Source organism: Trachemys scripta, chromosome 2, assembly GCF_013100865.1.
Source record: "Trachemys scripta elegans isolate TJP31775 chromosome 2, CAS_Tse_1.0, whole genome shotgun sequence".
NCBI lineage: Eukaryota > Metazoa > Chordata > Testudines > Emydidae > Trachemys > Trachemys scripta.
In genome coordinates this window covers 61,875,960-61,894,756 of record NC_048299.1, presented here as the reverse complement: position 1 = coordinate 61,894,756, position 18,797 = coordinate 61,875,960, and the positions used below count along the sequence as shown (strand labels likewise).

Sequence of the window (18,797 nt, the reverse complement as noted above, 5' to 3'; positions counted from 1 at the left end):
ATCCCCTAAGAGAGGTCTGATGGCTCTTAGTCCCTTCTGTTCCTAGAAACAGAGGGAGTGATCAGAGTCTCTGGTTTTAATAACGCAGAATTCCAACACAAAGGAAATAACTCTAATGTACTTAATGGACCATCTACACTGTCTTGAAGCTTGGCACCTATTTCACAGTAGGCCAACTTTTCTAACTCAAGCCTTTTGCCAATCCAGAGATGCTTCCATGAAACAAAGAGGAAAAAACACACCTCGTGCATAGTTTAAAGTCATTTGTAAAGGGAATATGTTTTGGCTTCTCTCCCAGTTACACAATATATGAGTTATATGACTCGATCAGACCCAATCGCCCTCTGCCCCCAAAATTTATTGTGGTTACATTCCTGCTTTTGCCTTTTGGGGCCTTATGAAAGAACAATTCAAAATTACAGTTAATAACCTTCAGCCCATTGTTCCAAATAACTATCATCAAAATACTATTTTTGGCAATGTAGACATTAATTAATGACATCTGCATTGTTCAGAGGGCGGGGAGGGATCTGTCACATGCCCATAATACCTAGGTAACCAACAGTATTTTGATTTCAAAGTCTATACTAACGCTGAAGAGCTACCAAATAAATGTACAAACAGAAATAGATTTTAATTCTTTTGTTTTGTTGATTAGCTTCAAACTTCAGAGTTACTATTACCAATTTGCTGCCTTTTGAAGAATCAGTTTGAACTGAATGCTTGGGAAAAGTGACTGATTAACAGACCTGGAGACCAAAGTCCTCTGGCTCACAGAAACAAAGTGCAACATAGACAGCATGAGTAAAAGCTTCTTCACAATGCCCCTCCCCTGACTTGGAAGAAATACCTCTAGAATTATGATTAAAGGCTTAATCCAAAACCCAGTTAAGTCACTTGAAGTATTCCCACTTCAACTGTCTTACATTTCCAAGTCCATTCAACCTCTGACCACTCTATTGAGATTGACAGGGTTGCCAACAAGGTGATGTAGGCACCTGTCAACTGGAACGAGACTACTAAACTCCTTTTGAAAAAGGCAGCAAATAGCAATCTGATGGCAATACTTGTTGACCATTAATGACCTGGGCTGGATTCTATGCAGGGGTCATTGTCTAGCTGGCTGAAAGAAAAGGGGTTGTTTCCCCTTTAAGGGCTGCCCCAGCAACTGGTAACAGAAATAGAGGATAGGAGAAAGTTTATGCAGACAGAGTGGGTAGGAACAGGAAGCAGCTAGACCAGTTCTGGGGCACTGCCCTTCCAGCTAGCCAGTTGTGGGGTTATTTATATCCAATGCTGTCCAGAGAAACCATCTTTCACCTGGATAGAGCTGGCATCACCCTCCTACCCACCCATGAAATCTGAAAAAGGACGGAGTCCCTTCATGGTCTGCTGTAGGCATCACACTACTCACCCCTTTTTATTCTGGAGCTGGGAAGGAAATTTTACCTCACTGCCAGATTTTTCATAGCAGGTTTGGGACCCAGTGGAGCAGGACAGGGGGGTTAGGTTATAATGTTGCAACTTGATACATAAAACTTGTGGCAGATGTACAGTTCAGGTACTTATTCTGGAAGGGATACAACTATTGGATAAAATGGATTGGAAAAGAATTTTGAAGGAAAACAACAACACTTTAGGAACAATGGCTTTCAACCTGGGGTCCGCAGACTATTCTAAGATTTCCAAAGGGGTCTGTACCTCCATTTGAAAATTTTAGGGGTCTGCAAATGAAAAAAAAAAAAGGTTGAAAACCACTGCTTTAGGCTGCTGAGGAAGGGGCGGGTCAGGGCTCCTACCTCTGGTACAGTGGAAAATTGCCCTGCCTTATTTTCTAGCCCGCTTTAACCTTCATATGAGGGAAGGGTGTCAGGGTACCAGCAACGGGAAGGCTGGAACCAGGTTGGGGATATGTGGAAATGATTAAGGAAACTGTGATAACCTGCACTGTACAATTTATTTCCAGGTACTCTCAGATATTGTAAATTAATGAAGTTGTGACCTAATGAAACCTCATTCATTACATCCTTTCTTTCTTTCTTCCAGCGTGGCTGGGCAATGGCCTAGAAGTAAAGGCTGTATACATGCCATTACTCCTGAACCACCCATCCAGCAGAGTTTTCCCTTTTTAACAGGTATTCATGCTATAAAATCTAACCTGCAAATTAGGCATATATGACAGTGACCTGATTTGCTGCTGTGCCATTTGTGCATCTGAAAATGTATATTTTTAATATCATGCTGCCAAAATGATGCAGTATCCTTCATTAACAAAGTTAAATGCTGAATCATGACAAAGTAACCTGGAATGGTGATCTGTACTTTGTTGTAATTATATTTGTAGTACCGATAATCCACTGGAAAAAAACGGAGCTGATTTAATAGTTAACAATATTAAAACAAAACTTTAAAGCTGATTGCGTGGGAAATGTAATGAATAGTATTGAGAAATCACCTCTGAAATTAGTTGTTAATAAGGAGGAATTTTCATTTTTCAAAACACATTGTATGACAGTACAATCAAAACAAAACTTGGGAAGGGATGTAACTGGCATTCACCTATTGCGCATCAAGTAATGGATGAGGAATTGGAGCTGACATCATGGCATAACCAGCAGTTTGGGACCTATTTGTATGTGGTTAGGAACAAAATCCTAGTTTGCTGCTAACGTCATTTGACAAAGTGGCATTAGTGATGTGGATTGGCAGGATTTCCTCTCCTCCCCCCAATAATAAACACCCATGGCATGCCACAGGCATACAGTAACTTGCGCATGTCATAAAAACTGAAAAGGGACCTGGTATTTAAAATCAGAACAACTCTTATTCCAGTGCTGCACATGTACAGACAAGAAGTGATGACATACGCTACAACTGTTTTAGATCCTGTACATATAAGCAAGCAATCCATGTCCCACAATTAACCAAAATGGAATGGGAATATATTTAAGGCAAACCTATTTATATAGAAACATTGTTAGCAAATATTATATTTGATAATCAAAAAAAACCCCCCAAACAAACAAAACAAACAACCCAATCTTCCCCCCCAAAATAGTTTAAGCCATACACTGTGTAAATCAATTATGCATAACTGTACAATTTTGGTATTCTGTGTATATGTACTCTGAAATTTTTGAAGCACTACATATTTATAACCCTGAATTATTGCCTTTGAAATATTAAGTCTTTTCACCCAACATAACCTTGATACATCTTCAGATATAAACAACCAAAGCCAATTTACAGTCACTTTTGTTTCCGACCTGATTAGAAAAAAAACATACATAATAATTGACTAGAGTTACCTTTCATTTTGTTTTCCCTTCAAGGGTAGGTTATTTTTATACAGACATACATAGTATCTAAATGCAATTTTTCTAGGCTAGCTAACATATGTTACAAATATACACTGAGAGCTTTAAAAAGTCCTGACTGTTTCTATTGCAGTGTACTGTGACAAGGTAAAGCAATGTAATTAATCATGCTGATGCAAATGAAGATTGCTTTTTGGTTGAACCAGTTTGTTGCAACAATTGCCTTCTGACTGTGTGCTTTTCATTAATACTGTAACTGTTGGGGCACTACTTACTTCTTGCTTTAAATATGCTTTTCTGTAAGTCAACTAACAAAACTAATTAGGAGCTGTGAAAGACCATATTGATAGAGTAAAACTATATAAAACAGCTCTGACAATTCACATGGTGGACCCCATATATCATGGGATTTTTCTTAGTACTCCAGGCCCTTTTTCCTAGTATAAATAAACCCATGTAAAATCTCAGGTTCTTAAACTTGTCTTTAGAAAACCATATGCTTCCTGAAAGAACCATTTTTAAATTACACATAAACATGTTTAATCAATCTTTACTATGTAGCTAGGGATTTTGGCAAGAAAGGCTTTTGGGGGGATTTTTTTTAAGGTAGGCGTATGGAACTTACAAATGGAAATGTACAACTAACACACAGTGACCTGGTCTCTGATGAAAAACAAGTTTTACAATATTTTGCTATGGCAGGACCACTGTAATAATTGAAAAATGCAATCACAGCAGCTCTGCTCAGTATACAAGAGAGGGACTTGGGTTTACAGTTTTCTCAAAGGTAGAGTAGCTTTGAAGTCACTGGAGCTGTGACAATTTACACCAGCTGAGGATCTGCCCTCGAGTGTAAAAATCAAACTCAATTTTCAAAAGTGATTAATGATGTTGGGTGCACAACACAGGACAATCTTAAAGGAGCCTGAGGTTCACAAGGCAGGCGCTCAGGCCTTTCTGAAAAAATCAGGCCTCTTTAAGATGCCTCTAAAATCGCTACTTTTGAAAATTCAGGCCGCTGAACATTCATGCAGCTAAGGTGACCGATTCACAAAAATACAATGGAACAAATACAGCAAATACCCCAAAAAACAGCTGGAGAGGGAGCCCCACCCATCATCACTGGAAAGTACTCTCCTCCAACTGCTTCATAAACGTGTGCGTTTCTGGTTCAATGGGCCCCTTTTACTCCCTTTTCTCGATGACCTCCACAATGGAGCTACCAGCCAGGGAGTTCCCAGCGTCTTTTGGCCTGTGGTTCATTTAAAATTCTTCCTAAGCTGACTGGAGGTGGGTCAGTGATGACAATGGGGGGACTGACTGGGTCCCAGTCAAAAGTAACAATTCCTGGCAAGCAGTCATGCATACATACAGAAATAAGTCAAAGGGGGAAGCGGTCAGAAGTATGGAAACACCAGTGGTATTCTTTTTTGAATGAGATTTGCTTAGGATCACAGAACCACCAGCAGAATTTCCAGGGAGCTGTGGTCTTTAAAAAGTTGCTTTGGGTAAGGAGAAACAAATGTAGTCCAGGCCAGATTGCTGCCAGGCCAGTCACGATCCTACTCCGACTTACATCCAACATACGAGTTGGAGAAAATGTCACCAATCAAGACACAGGGAGGGGTAACCTACACCTCCCTGCACACGCATGGCCCACTACACCCCCAGGGGGTAATTAGGCAAGCAATCTTGTCTTGGGATGTCTGCCACACGAAGGCTGCTTTAAACTCCACAGGAGGCTCTTTGGCAGCAGCTGCTCTGCATCAGCACATTCCCTAGTCGTCCTCAGCCATTCCTCTGCCATGAGCCGCGTTTCCCAAACTGTACTAGTAACCACTAGTAACCAACGTGACCCATACTGAATTTAGCCCCATAGCTTTAATCCATTAGTTTTAAAACAAAAGTTTAATTTTTTAAAAAGGAGAAGATGAAGTAAAAATAAATGGGTGCAGAGGGGGGGGAAAAAAACCTTCTTACAAGTGAAATTAGTGCTGGAGAGACAACCCTCCAGTCTGAATTCCTGTTTACCTGCAGAACTAGTAAAGAACAGACAACAACAGTGGGAGCCACCCCTTGCTAACCTGCCAACCTGCTTTAACCCAGACTTAGAGGGACCACCCATGAGAGAGTATCTTAGGCTTTGTGCCCGATCACTCTTCAGCTTCTCTTCTGAGACTGCCAGCAAAGATGCCAATTAGGGCCAATGTGATTTGGTCACCCCTCCACTAGGAACTAGAATGAGACCACCAAGGAATGCAATTCACACAGGTTCTCAGACACTACTGATGTGAGCTGGATTTGAACTACTGACCTGGATGTAAAAGGCTCATTTGTGCTGTATCCCCAACTTCTGAATCCTCCCTCTCTTCTCTGCCTGCTTCCCCCACCCCTTACACAATACAAAGTCTGGATGAAAAAAATGAAAATATAATTAAGATATGAATATGACCAAATTTCAAAAAACACCTATCACAGAGGAGGTATTGGAGCAACTGAGGATGGGGGAGTGTAGTGAGTCGGTGTGGCTCCCTGCTGCCCCGGAGGAGAACGAGCCCATCCGGAGGCTGGAGTGGGCAGAGCTAGGGAGCTCTGAGCCCACCCCTCAGGGGGTCAGGCGGCGACCCAGAAGTACAAAGGCTCGCCCTCAGAACTCAGTCAGGGCCCAGCCGCCGGAGAGACCAGACTTCTCCAGCCTAGCTCGGGGCTGGGAAACCTCCGTGGACCAGGGCGGCCGCCAGGAACCACCGGGCCTGCCCTGCGCCCGCTACCCAGAGGAGCCGCCGGGCCTGCCCTGCGCCTACTATCCAGAGGAGCTGTCGGACCTGCCGAATGATCCCTGGCCAGATGAACCCATGGTCCAGGATCTCCCTGAGGCCGACACCAGCCCCCAGATTCCCCTAGAGGGGGAGGTAGGAAGTAGCCCAGGGGCAGCCGACCCCAGTCTGGCTGCAGCAATGCCAGAGCCTATGTCAGTGTGTTGTGGCCAGGATCCCCACTGACCAAGCAGTGGGCCTTCTGCCACTGCTAGGGACCCGGGCTGGGACGCAGTGGAGTGGGAGGGCCTGTGTCCCCCCGCCACCCAACCCGTGGGTGGCAGACTCCCCCTCTCCCACGCCTGTTGAGGCTTAGGGCTACTACTATTGCTCAGCCCTGACTGAGGGCCTGAGCGCTTGACTCAGCATTTGTTGCCCCGCCCTTACCCAGGGCCTGGGCTTAAATACTTTGCTTACTGTTGCCCCGCCCTGACCCAGGGCCAGGGCTTGTTGCTCAACCCTGACTGAGGGTCTGAACCCTGACATAACGTTGGTGCCCGCCCTGAGCCAGGGTCGGGCTTACTGTATCTTTCAGGATTGCAAGGACTGCCGGGGGAGACCCTGCAGCCAAAGTGCCCAAGCCCCAGTAGGTAGTGAGTCGGTGTGGCCCCCCGCCGCCCCGGAGAGGGTCGAGCCCCGTAAAACTCTTGTACAGGGAGATACAGAGATATGTTTGGGGGAACTGGCAGCTTGGTAGGGGGGAGAGAGAGAGAAGGGTACCCACTCTTTCCCTCTTCACTCCAGCAGCCTCCTTCTTTCTTCTGCCCAACAATCCACTCCTTTATCAGAATAAAATCTAGGAAATGTTATGGTAAAGGCTGCACTGGAGAGGAAATAATAATATTTTCTCTTTTGTGCCCTTTTACTGTTTTCTCCCAGTCCCAGTCTCTTTCTTTGCAGGTCTAGCTCCTGAGCTTATATAGTCTATACTTTTGTCTTCTCTTCTCCCTCTTCCTCATTTTCTCCTCTGCTAAATCTTCCTCTTCCCTCCTCCCCCCACTTCTATCTATTCTTCCTTTTCTTTCAGCATTCCAGCTCTCACCCTCTTATCTTTCCCACTCTCCATCATTCCTTCCAAAACTCTCAGTTCTTTGTCTTCCCTTGCTGCATCCTACCACAATCCAGAACTCACATCTGGGGCAGTGGTGGTGAGAAGTGCAGTTGCTAGCTAGGCCAGAGCAGATCAGTAGCTGCTTGCTAGCAGTAGTGTGGCTGAGCTGTCTGGAAGCTCACCACTCACAGACCTGCAGTCAGATTCCCTGAGTCCATATGGATCTGAGACTACACGCAAGAAAGCGCTGGCTTGAAGACTCATGAGGAAAAATAGGACAACTGGGGTGTGTGGGAGGATAGGAAAAACTGGGATATTCCTGGCTTTCAGAGAAACATGGCTCAGCCTAAAGGGAACAGGAAGAAAAAACAAAACAAAGAGTAGTAGCTTTTTCTCATATATATATAAAAAATATATATGTTTGCATGGGTCAAAATCCTGCCTGATTTGTCAGAATTGATGAGGTCTTGCCTCAGGTACAAACAAATAAGTATATTAAAGAGTTCAAGCCAGGAAGAGTGCTTTGTGACACTGCATGTGCCCTGCGTCTGACTCCTGATCTCCTACCTGGTTTGTCTGTGCTGGCAAATGTGAGGGCACCTAATGAGCCACAAAGTCTTTCTAAAACCTTTATGATTTTACTTTAAAAACATTTTTTTAAGTGGTTCAAGTCACTGCCTGTGAGGTGAGGGGGGAAAAAAATGTGCAAAGAAAACCTGGTATTGGCTTGGTCACAAACCTCCTGTTGCAGAAATTCACTGTTGAATGCTCTGGTCTGGTTATGTCCTGCAAAGGTCCTGTCAGCCTAAAGTGGCTCCAGGATCCTGCAAGAAGATATTTCTGTCAAGTCTGCAGCAAAGACAAGACTTGAGCTCTGCAGCTGCACAGAGTGGGGAAGAGGAAAGGAGGCAAAGGCGAGTCTCATTTCTATTCTAAAGGAATTAATTTGCCACTTATGGGGCTGGTATGGGATAGCCAAACTGTGAAGCGCAAAGAGGATGAGACTAGCATTATCCATTTTGCTTTTACATTGAGCAGCAAGGCAGGGGCAGACGTTCCCCAGTTTAAAACAGCAGTGGCTTAAAGTCTCCCTAGGCTTGTGAGCTTGGAGGGACTGGTGGAAAAAGGGAGAGAAGAACTTGCTCACCGAGCCGGTTTTTCCAAGTTCTCACAGCTCTAATTATGATGGTGGGTGAGGAGAGGCTACTTGCCAGTGTACCCTTGGCAACCCATTGCTACATCCTTTAAAGTTAGCGCAAAGAGTAGGTAAAATATGAACTGACAAACGGATCTCACAAATCTCACACTCCTTTTTCCATGTAGCTTTGCTATGTCACCCATCCACTGCTTAAATTGGAGACACCCTGGGCTATGCCATACTGTATATTTGTAAAAGTTCCCACTAGGTACAAAGGTGACGCCAATAGGAAACCATCAGTCTTTATAAAGTTGAGTCATTTCTTTTTTAAAAGAACGAAGGGGGGGCTCATTCATGGGCCACATTCTGCTCTCCTTTAGACTGGGGTAAACCCTGAACAGCACTGGTGATTTCAAAGCAGCTGCTCAGGATTTAAACTATGTTACTAAGAGCAGAATGTGGCCCAATGACTTTAATTTTTTAAACGCACAATAAGCCATATGGATTTTCACTTATATTAGAAGTATAAAGAGGTCTCCGAAGTGCAGTTTGTAAGGGCTGAGGAAAGTGTATACTGTGCATCAGACCATAGAGCGCAGTATGTATCTAGACCCCTGTGAGAGGCATTCAGCCATACATGCAGTGCCCGCAGTGACTTCAGCACAAGAAAAAGAACCCTGTTGCTTTAAGAACAAGCTGGTGCACCATGTAGCAGAGAAGCCTGTAGATTCAGCTGTGTTCTTACCTCACTTTCCCTTCTGCAGTGACCTCATCCTGTTACAATGCTACTATTCATGCAGATGGGGTGGAAGACTGCATACAAAAGTTTCATTTAGGCACATAAACATGAATATTTAGCCTGTTTGATTAAAAATGAAAGCCAAATATTTCTGCCTTTTGCAACTGGGGGGAGATTTTTTTTAATAAGCCTAATTTTATTGACCGGCCTTGAAAAGAATAATATAATGAAATGCATTTAATGCTTTCACTGATAACCATTCAATTACTTTTTTTATATCCCAGTCCTTAAGTTCAATAGATTTTTCTTTTCTAAAAAAATAGCAGTGGAAATCTAAAAGATGCATCTTAAAATATACATATAGGCTATGGGCCAGATCCTCAGCAACTTCTATAGATTGTTGTAACTGACGCCCATGGAACTGCTCTGATACACCAACTGAAGAACTAGTCTCAGGCCTCTTGAAATAAATGCTATTTCACAAAGCAGCTACTGCATCCTTTTTCATGACCCTCAGAGCTGTTAACACACATAACTATGGTGACAAGCACTGTATAATATTTACATCTCAATTTGGTTAACTTACAGCTACAGTTGCTTGAGTACATACTTCACTATCCCATTGGTAATATCTTCATGTCTTTTGACGATTTTTGTGGCTTTCATAAAGGACGCTGTACATGGTTCTGCATGGCTGTCTAGTAGCCTTTAGAGTAAATTAAAACTTTGTGTTGGAAATTCCCAACTTATTCATAAGTACACAACAGGGCTGATAGGTGTTCACGTGTGGCCCAAATCATACATCCATTGATTTTAATGGGTGCTGGATATGTTCTATGGATAGTTATCACACTGATATGTACTATTCCCTGACAACCCCCTGCAGAGTTCTGATACCCACCTATGCCCCCTTTTCCATGCAGAGCTGTACTTCTCCCTGTAAATCCCCATACATCCCCCACTTCTGCCCACAGTTTTCAATGCCCCTTTCTCATCTCTCTATAGGCTTCTTCTTCCTCCCATCCTCCGCTCATCCCTGCAGCCCATTAATAAAAATAAAGAAGAAAACACATTTTCAATTTGGAATGAGATTATGGAGGAGTATATGCAGGGGGAGCCCACTGAGCTAGGGGCCAGGGAATTCGCTCTGCAGCAGAGGTGGGAGCCAGTGGGTAACAAGGACCAGGAGGGCATCGGCCAAAAGCTTGTCTGCTTATCCCTGCTCTCTAGGCTCTGCTCCAGCAATGCTGCAAATCTCTGTGCATCCCACATCCATTTCCCTCTTTATCCACACTTCATCAACATCCAGAATCTACCATGTCCTTTGCAGTCAAATCTCAACTTACTGAACTTCTTCAGATCCATCAGAGTTTTATCTATGTCAAGATTGCAGGATTATCCCCTGCCTCATCAGATCTATTCTTTTTCTTGATGCACGTGGAGAACAGTCCCGCAAAGCAGGAGTAGGTTACTAGTTAAGTAATTATTTGGTATATATCACCAAGGGAAAATTCTCTTTTCAGATCCAGATGGCAAATCACAACTCTGATATCCTGCTCTCCTGGAATGCAGCAGATCTCCCTTTGCTGTCAAGGGGAGACCTCCATATGGTGAGAGAGCAAAACTGAACTCCACAAGAAAGATTTGAGAGGACAATTTTGCTCTAATTTTTTTAGCCCATTAATTAACATATCTTTACAAGGGTCTGTCTGAATAGCTATTAGTCTCATATAACAATGTTTATAATTTTACAAGCAATTTTTTAAAAACAGTAATAAACATTACAAAATTCCTCATAGTAAATAATGGCCTAATTCTGCACTGACTTACATTCAGCGTTGGGGCTATTTATGTGTAAGTCAGTTCAGAATATAAATTACCATAGAGAAATAGGTTTCAGAGTTTCATAGAGAAATACTCTTCCTTTCTCATTTGGCTTGGTCCCCTAGAGCCACCTGACTGCGTGCCCTGCACAGCAAACTATCCCTTCCTCACAGGCTAGAAGGGAGCATTCACTCATCTCCCACACACACTCTGGCATCTGGTAAAGGTTTAAGAATTCCTCATCTTCCACACTGAGAATCATCTTTTAAATCAAGATGAATTCTCAAAAGATGACAACTCTGACCTTAAAAGCATTTCAAAAGCCACAGTTGTAGTAAAAATTATTGTTGCAAGATTCCACTGTGATGATTAAGCAAATGTTGGGGACGACCCTGAAAACTGCAGAAAGGAAAACTTGGCATTGTTGCTCCAAATCATCCCTAACAGATTAGATTTTACCCAGTGGCACTTTCAATTACGTGCCTCAAATAAGGATTTAATTTAGATTTAATAAGACAGTTATTGCATGCTAATTAAATACTACAGGATTATTAAAAACATATTTTCTTCAGGTTTAACAGCCCTGTAGTCAACACATCTATCTGAACCTGAATACACATGGTTTTAATCTTCCGTTTGAATTAAGTTTAAACATATTGCTGAAAGTTGAAGTATCTCATTAGATTCCAGCAGACAATTACTATATGTCTGTTAACCATGTATGGATTTGATGGAAGGATTACTATGTTTATACTTATTATTTATCTATTAAATAGTTACATTTAGTTTTAGTAATATATTCATGTTTCACATGCAATAATTGCATTTAAATGAAAATGAATATTTAAGTATGGACATGCAATGCTATGGAGATTCACACAGGATTGTTCAGTACATTTTCTTTTAAAAACTGATTCTCTATCAAAAAGCATTTCATTGTTCTCAGAAACAAATCTGACTCTTAGAAGACATATAGTGCATTTTTATATAGCATATGTTAAAAAAAAAAAAAGATTATTTTTAGCAGTTGCCAAGAATGATGTCACATTTTAGTCTTTAGCCAATTCCTCAGCCAATTGGATTCTACTTCTGAGACATGTAAAACTATTTATCTTTCTAAAAATCTGGCAATTGCATTAAACACTTCCACTCATATTGATGTATTAGGTACCCCTAGCAACCCAATAAACACAAAATAACCTCGAAAATTGCCTTAACTAATAACCTAATTTAGATATTACAGGTATTGTTTTAATTAGTACTTACAAAAATACAAATAATTGATTAATGATTGATAGTCATGTACAGAGTTACAGATGGTAAAATCTAGGGGGAAATCCTGCCCCACTAAAGTCAATGGGAATTTTGCTGTTGACTTCAACAGGGCCTGGATTTCTTCCTTAAAAGTTCTATATAGGGCCTGCCTGATCCCATGGCCACAGAAATTAATAGCAAAATTCCTATTGATTTCAATGAGTGCAGGATGAGGCCGATGTTATGATATTTTTATCCATAGCTGGAACTACTGATGACTGTCGAAATAAAAAAAGGTTTAAGGTAGAATGCATGCTTTGAAGCTATTACCCACTTTCTATTATATAGACTCATAGGACTGGAAGGGACCATGAGAGGTCATCTAATCCAGTCCCCTGAACTCATGGCAGGACTAAGTATTATCTAGACCACCCCTGACAGGTGTTTGTGTAACCTGCTTTTAAAAATCTCCGATGATGGAGATACCACAACATCTCTAGGCAATTTATAGTAAGACCATCATATACCTGTACATCATAGGTATATACCTAATGCCTATGCTCTCACTGAGTCCATCCTTCCACAAGGGCAGGGTTATAGTTCCTTGACAGAGGATAGATCTGTGATTAAATAATACTACACCAAAATTTGCATTTTTGATGGAATTTTTTAGGGCTTTTTTGCCCCTGGTGAAAACTGAATATTGACAAAAAAACATTTGTTGAAAAATTGAAATATTGATAATTTCAACCTGCTTTAATAGATTCTCATCATGTACACAAATCTTCTACTAAAATCTTGGGAAAGGCCCTAACTGGAACCTGAATCTAAATCCCCATCTGACTCAAACTTTGAGTTAATTCTAGTCCAGATTCAAAGTCTGTGGTTTTGGCCTCTATCTCTGCAGTTCTCATCTAAATTTATCCAAGCTAGTCAACCCCTATCTTAAAATTTCAGTCTTTTACTGCATACATTCTGTTTATGTCAGCCAGTTACATAGCATACAAAGGTACTTTGTAATAAGTCAGCAGTATAAACAGGCAGGGAAGGACATACTTCATAACCTATGTAGTTAAGAAGTCATGGCCATGTCCTGGGGCTAACAAATTATTAACATAAATCATGAACCTGGAGACCTAGGTGTAAATTCTGACTAAGTCAAAAGTAAAAATGAGTTTTTTTCCATCTTAGACCCAATTTTGAGGACACTGTAAAACCACTACCAAAGTCAGCATGATTAGTGTCTCTTTTTCTGGTGTCCACAATTCAAGAAGGATGTTGAACAACTGGAAAGGATTCAGACAAGAACCATGAGATAGCCTCAAAGAGCTCAATCTACTTAGCTTAACAAAGAAAAGGATAAAAGGTGACTTGATTACAGTATGTAAGTACCTACATGGGGAACAAATATTTAATGATGGGTTCTTTGATCTAGCAGAGAAAAATATAACATGACCCAATGGCTGGAAATTGAAGCTAGTCAAATTCAGACGGGAAATAAGGCAGAATTTTTTTAAACAGTGAGAGTAATTAACCATTGGAACATTTTACCAAGGGGTGTGGTGGAGTCTCCTACTGACAATTTTAAAATCAAGAAAGAGATGCTCTAGGAATTGTTTTAAAGAAGTTCTGTGGCCTGTGTTATACAGTAGGTCAGACTACATGACCACAGTGGTCCCTTTTGACCTTGGAATGTATGAATCTGCTGAAGTGAGGCCCAAGATTGGAAGAGAAAAGGTGTTGCAAGTCAGGATAAATACACCCTGGCAGATTGTTTCCACTCCTGCCTACTCTGTAACTATTAGATCCTCTTAGTCCCTTGCTTTCACTTACACTGAATTCATGCAGACTTTTAAAAGAAACCAACCATGCAACAGATATAATGGACCACCAGGAATTTTATTCTGACAAGTGTGCAACCTTATTCATCTAATAGTCATGCTCCTGAAGCTGAACCATAGAAAACAGAGTAAAATCAACAAAAATGCATATACTTATTTTTTCAGTTATTCTTCTAGACAACACAGGAAAAGAAAAAAAATACAGAAAGTATGCAGCAGTATCCATGGGATGACAATCTAAAGCACAGGCACAGAGTTAGACTCAGTGCCAAATTACAATGACATGCTTCAGTAACACGAGTTGCTTACTGTTGAGGTTTCATTTAACCACGCTGCTTCTAGCGGCTCTCTGAGCTATGGGTTCCTCTTCAGAAATACAAAAACAAAAGGTCTGAAGTCATTGCTCAAGAACGAGAGCGTGTCAGCAGCACAGGCTGCCTGGTGATTTGCTGAACTGCTCTGCCAGTTGTGATTTTTCTACTAACTTAACTGTTACGGGTTTTAGTAACAAAGCATCCACTTGGTCAACCAGCATATACTCCATCATTAACTTAATCTCAGTCAGAAAGATATCCCTTTACTAAGACCTTAATACCTTGGCTCTCAATAAAGAAAATGCACATCCCTAAAGATTGATCAGTATTTGCAATAATGACTATTATTTGGATTATTTGTTTTACTTTTCCATTATTATTTCAGAGGTGACAGGTTTTGCCAATAATAAGGTGTTACAGTTATTTTGTCTCAGTGCTCCAAAGCAATCTACAACTCTTGTTATTATAACAGTGTAATTATTAGTGTTAAGCAAATGTTTTCCTAGTGCACATAGCCATCTGATAAACTATAATTTGTGACTAGCCATTGTATTTAGTAATAGACTAACATGGAGTCAGAATCCATTAATTAGCTTCTGGCATAAAGCTCTGGTATTCTGTGTAACAGAGCAGAGACTAATGCTAGCATTGTACTCAGGGTGGCTCCCACGTTGGGATCCCAGTGGATTCAGCTGTATCTACAAATACATGCCAGGAATCTTTTCTTTTCACAGTAGTAAAGCCATTATCAAATCAAAGGGGTGGCACTTGGAAAGGAAGGATCATATTCTACCAATCAGTATGCGCTCTGCATCTTTGATTTTTATGTTATTTCCACACCAAATGGGATATGCATTTCAATTACATACCAATAGCATTCTCTGATCCAGAAAAATAAATTGTAACAGCCTTTTGAGTGAGATGCAATTGAGGAGGAGGGAAAGGAGATACTTATCTACTAAACTGGGGGTACACCTAAAAAGATGGTTTGACACCTCATTAAAAGAGAATTTGCTCATCATGCAGATATTACTTGATTTTCCTGGCCTGTTTAGCCCAATCTAATCAAAAAATCTACATCCAGCGGCAACCAGAAGGCCAATAGAACTTGAGCACTGGTGAATTTTTTCAAGAGACAATTTTCTTTTTTAAATATGGAAAAGAGATAAAGGGCCTGACTGAAAGCCCATTGAAGTCAATGGACAGGCTCCGACTGACTTCAATGAACTCTGGCTAAACATCAGAGTGTAGTCCTCACTATGCCACTAATACATCAGGTTTCAAACATACCCTAAAAAGTCTCAACAAAAACAGACAATGACTCAAGAAGTTCAAAAAAAAAACCACACCAACTCTCTGACCAAGTTAATAAAACTGTTCCAGTACATTCCAAAATGTACAATTAGCTTCAATTAAGTTAAAAAGCAAGATCAGAGTATCAGGATTGTGGTGTTGAAAGCCGGTGTGGTGGCTCTCTGGAAGGCCCCCCAGCCTCTGTGCCACAACGGTACACTGACCCATCACGCATGAGCAACAGCCTGAGTGCTCACAGCCTGTGGTCCCACAGCAGCTATGCTGACTGGCTGGAGAGACAGCACTCCCATTGGATACCTGGACTATATAAAGACCTCAACACAAAGAAGCTACCTTGTCTTGCTACCTTGTGTAACTTTACCCTGCCAACTGCCTTGCCTGACTCTGCCCTGCTGCTCTGTAGCCTCACCTAGCCCTGCCTTGCTGATCTTACCTTACTGACTTGCCCATCATGGCTTTCCTAACCCACTGACTCGATCCCTTGAATTGGATCTCCTTGCTACTGATTCTTGTGAGCTCTCAGACCATTGCCCCAGACTGCCTCTGATCGGGATTGATCGACCAGCTACCCAATCACCTGCACAAACTTGCCCACTGCTCTGGGTTCCCCTTAGCCCACTTCAGCCATTGGGCTTCACACTGACAGCACTCATAATTGGCTCCTGGTAAGTTCAAAAACTGCCCCCAGTAAAGCTAAAAAATGGCTCCAACAAAGCTCAAAGGCCACTAGAGCAAAGCAACCCAGAGCTGCGAACCTCAAACAAAGTAGAGATGTTTTACAGCTCGATGGCCAGATCATTTCCTCTATGTGGAAAAAACTGAGCACAGAACAGGAATCCCTGCAAATTTTCCATCACAGAATTTCCACCAAAATATTCTGTGGGGTTTTCTTTTTGTCAGGAGTTTGGACTATAATAAAACAATGACTTTAGAGAATGTGCTTAGTGTACCCCTTGTACTTCCTTCTCTAGTGCCTGGACATGCCTCCACCTCCCGCCTTCTTCTGAATGGATCCGTGATCTTGCAGAGAGTAGCAGAGGCAACTGATGATTCTTTTTGCATGACCAAGGAAAGGATCAATGCACAGAGGTGCCCCCACAAACAGTTCCAGGGAGCAATCTGGGCCCAAGGATCTTCAGGTGTTTTGTTAACAGTTGAATCAGGAATCTTTAACTTCTCCAGTACTATTGGGACCTCTGACTACAAGCTGCAGAGTGTGGAGACAGCACACTATCTTTATCTGGCCAGTGTTGCAAGATCTTGGTCCTGTGAATGTTACTCATCACTCACCATATTGTGAGATTACAAATATATTTAGTCAAATTGCATAAAATTTGGTAAGTGCTAGAAATGGAACACGTTTGGTGATTTTAGAGTCAATCTATTTAGTGTCATTGATTAGCACTAAGATGGTATGGAGTCACAGTGATAGGTGCCTTAGAAAAACCTTAACTAGACAGATGCCAAAAGTTAGCTATAGAGTGAGATAAACTGGTAGGTGTCTATAGAGACACAAAGACAAAGACAGAGTAATATCTTAATCAGAGGCTAGGTCTACACTACCCGCCTGAATCGGCGGGTAGAAATCGACCTCTCGGGGATTGATTTATCGCGTCCCGTCGGGACACGACAATCGATCCCCAAATCGACGCTCTTACTCCACCAGCGGAGGTGGGAGTAAGCGCCGTCGACAGAAAGCCGCAGAAGTCGATTTTGCCGCCGTCCTCACAGCGGGGTAAGTCGGCTGCGATACGTCGAATTCAGCTACGCTATTCACATAGCTGAATTTGCGTATCTTAAATCGACTCCCCCCTGTAGTGTAGATGTACCCACAGTGTTACAAGTACTGGCCAAATTCATTCTTGGGGAAATTCCACATACACCTCTACCCCGATATAACACGAATTCGGATATAACGCGGTAAAGCAGTGCTCCGGGTGGGGCAGGGCTGTGCACTCTGGCGGATCAAAACAAGTTCGATATAATGCGGTTTCACCTATAACATGGTAAGATTTTTTTGGCTCCCGAGGACAGTGTTATATCGGGGTAGAGGTGTACTCCCATGGAGTTACAACAGGGAATAACTGGGACCTTAAATCTTAAATCATGAGGCTATTTGTGGGTTTGCCGTATTGTTTTCATTAAATCTATTAATGCTAGCATCAGGTAAGATTTTATATAACTATTTTAGAATTAAGTTTTCCAAAAGCATTTAATGGATGTGTCATTTTCAAACAGCTAGGACTTATTTGTGAAACAGAGGCTTTTAAAGCATCCATTCTTCACTTTCTGGCCTGAATTGTTTTGTAGCATTATTATGTGCTGTTACACTGCTGCTGCCGTCCCACCGAAGAGGAGGCTGCATTTCAGGGCTAGAAGAAGTGATCTCTAGACACAGTTTGTAAATCAGATTCTAAGGTCTGTCTGGTGCTTTGTGCTCTTTGGATGAAATATGCTATATAAAAGTTAATTATTTTATACTTCATTCCTTACATTTGGGGTGTATTTATGGATACAGAATAACAAATTGTTTAAATCATTCATCTCTGACTGTGCCTTGCCTCTATAAGAGGAAAAGCAGTGTTATTGCCATAGTCATATATGAAATGATACATACTATGTAAAGCTCTACCTAGCAAAACCCCTTTGAAGCTCTGCTACAGCTCCTTATTTTAGGCATTAGAAATAAAAAATGCCAGACAGAGTACTTGCCCCTCAAGCTATGGGACAATCCAGGATACAACAGCATAAGTCCCCCAACTCTGAAAGGGGAGGTTAGCTAAGGATGCCTGTGAGACCATAGTCTTTGTGCCATTTTCTAGCTTCCAGAATATAGGAGTTGGTTTGACATTGAAAGGCCTTGTAAAGGTTGGTCATTCTCTCAAACCTGACACCAGCCATAAATCCAAGTAACTGTGCAGCCAAGCACTGGGTGTTGGTTTTTTTTCCCCAGGATGAGATGAGAACACATACAAAACAACACACTTAGACAGTATGGTATTATTTACCTACAGAAGAGTCAAAGAGATCAGTTAACAGCCTCAGAAATGATCTCAAGTATTTGAAATTGCAGTATATTGTAAGAAAGCATGGGTAGAGGGGAGTACAAGTTACACAGCAGTGAGGAAAAAAATAAAGATTGCACTTGTTTTTAATAAAGGAAAATGAATCAGGCAAGTGTTCAGAAAT

The 18,797-nt window shown here is 41.6% G+C and overlaps 1 protein-coding gene and 1 long non-coding RNA gene across 10 annotated transcripts in view; one reads left to right on the top strand and one right to left on the bottom strand.

The window, feature by feature from the left end:
* The window catches only part of CREB5 (cAMP responsive element binding protein 5), a 350,697-nt gene that overhangs the window by 56,836 nt on the left and 275,064 nt on the right, over window positions 1-18,797 (bottom strand). The window lies entirely within an intron of this gene.
* LOC117872347 lies at window positions 1,265-16,943 on the top strand. Its single transcript, XR_004644469.1, has 3 exons — window positions 1,265-1,394; window positions 2,047-2,135; window positions 16,580-16,943. It is a non-coding gene; the product is annotated as an uncharacterized LOC117872347 (long non-coding RNA).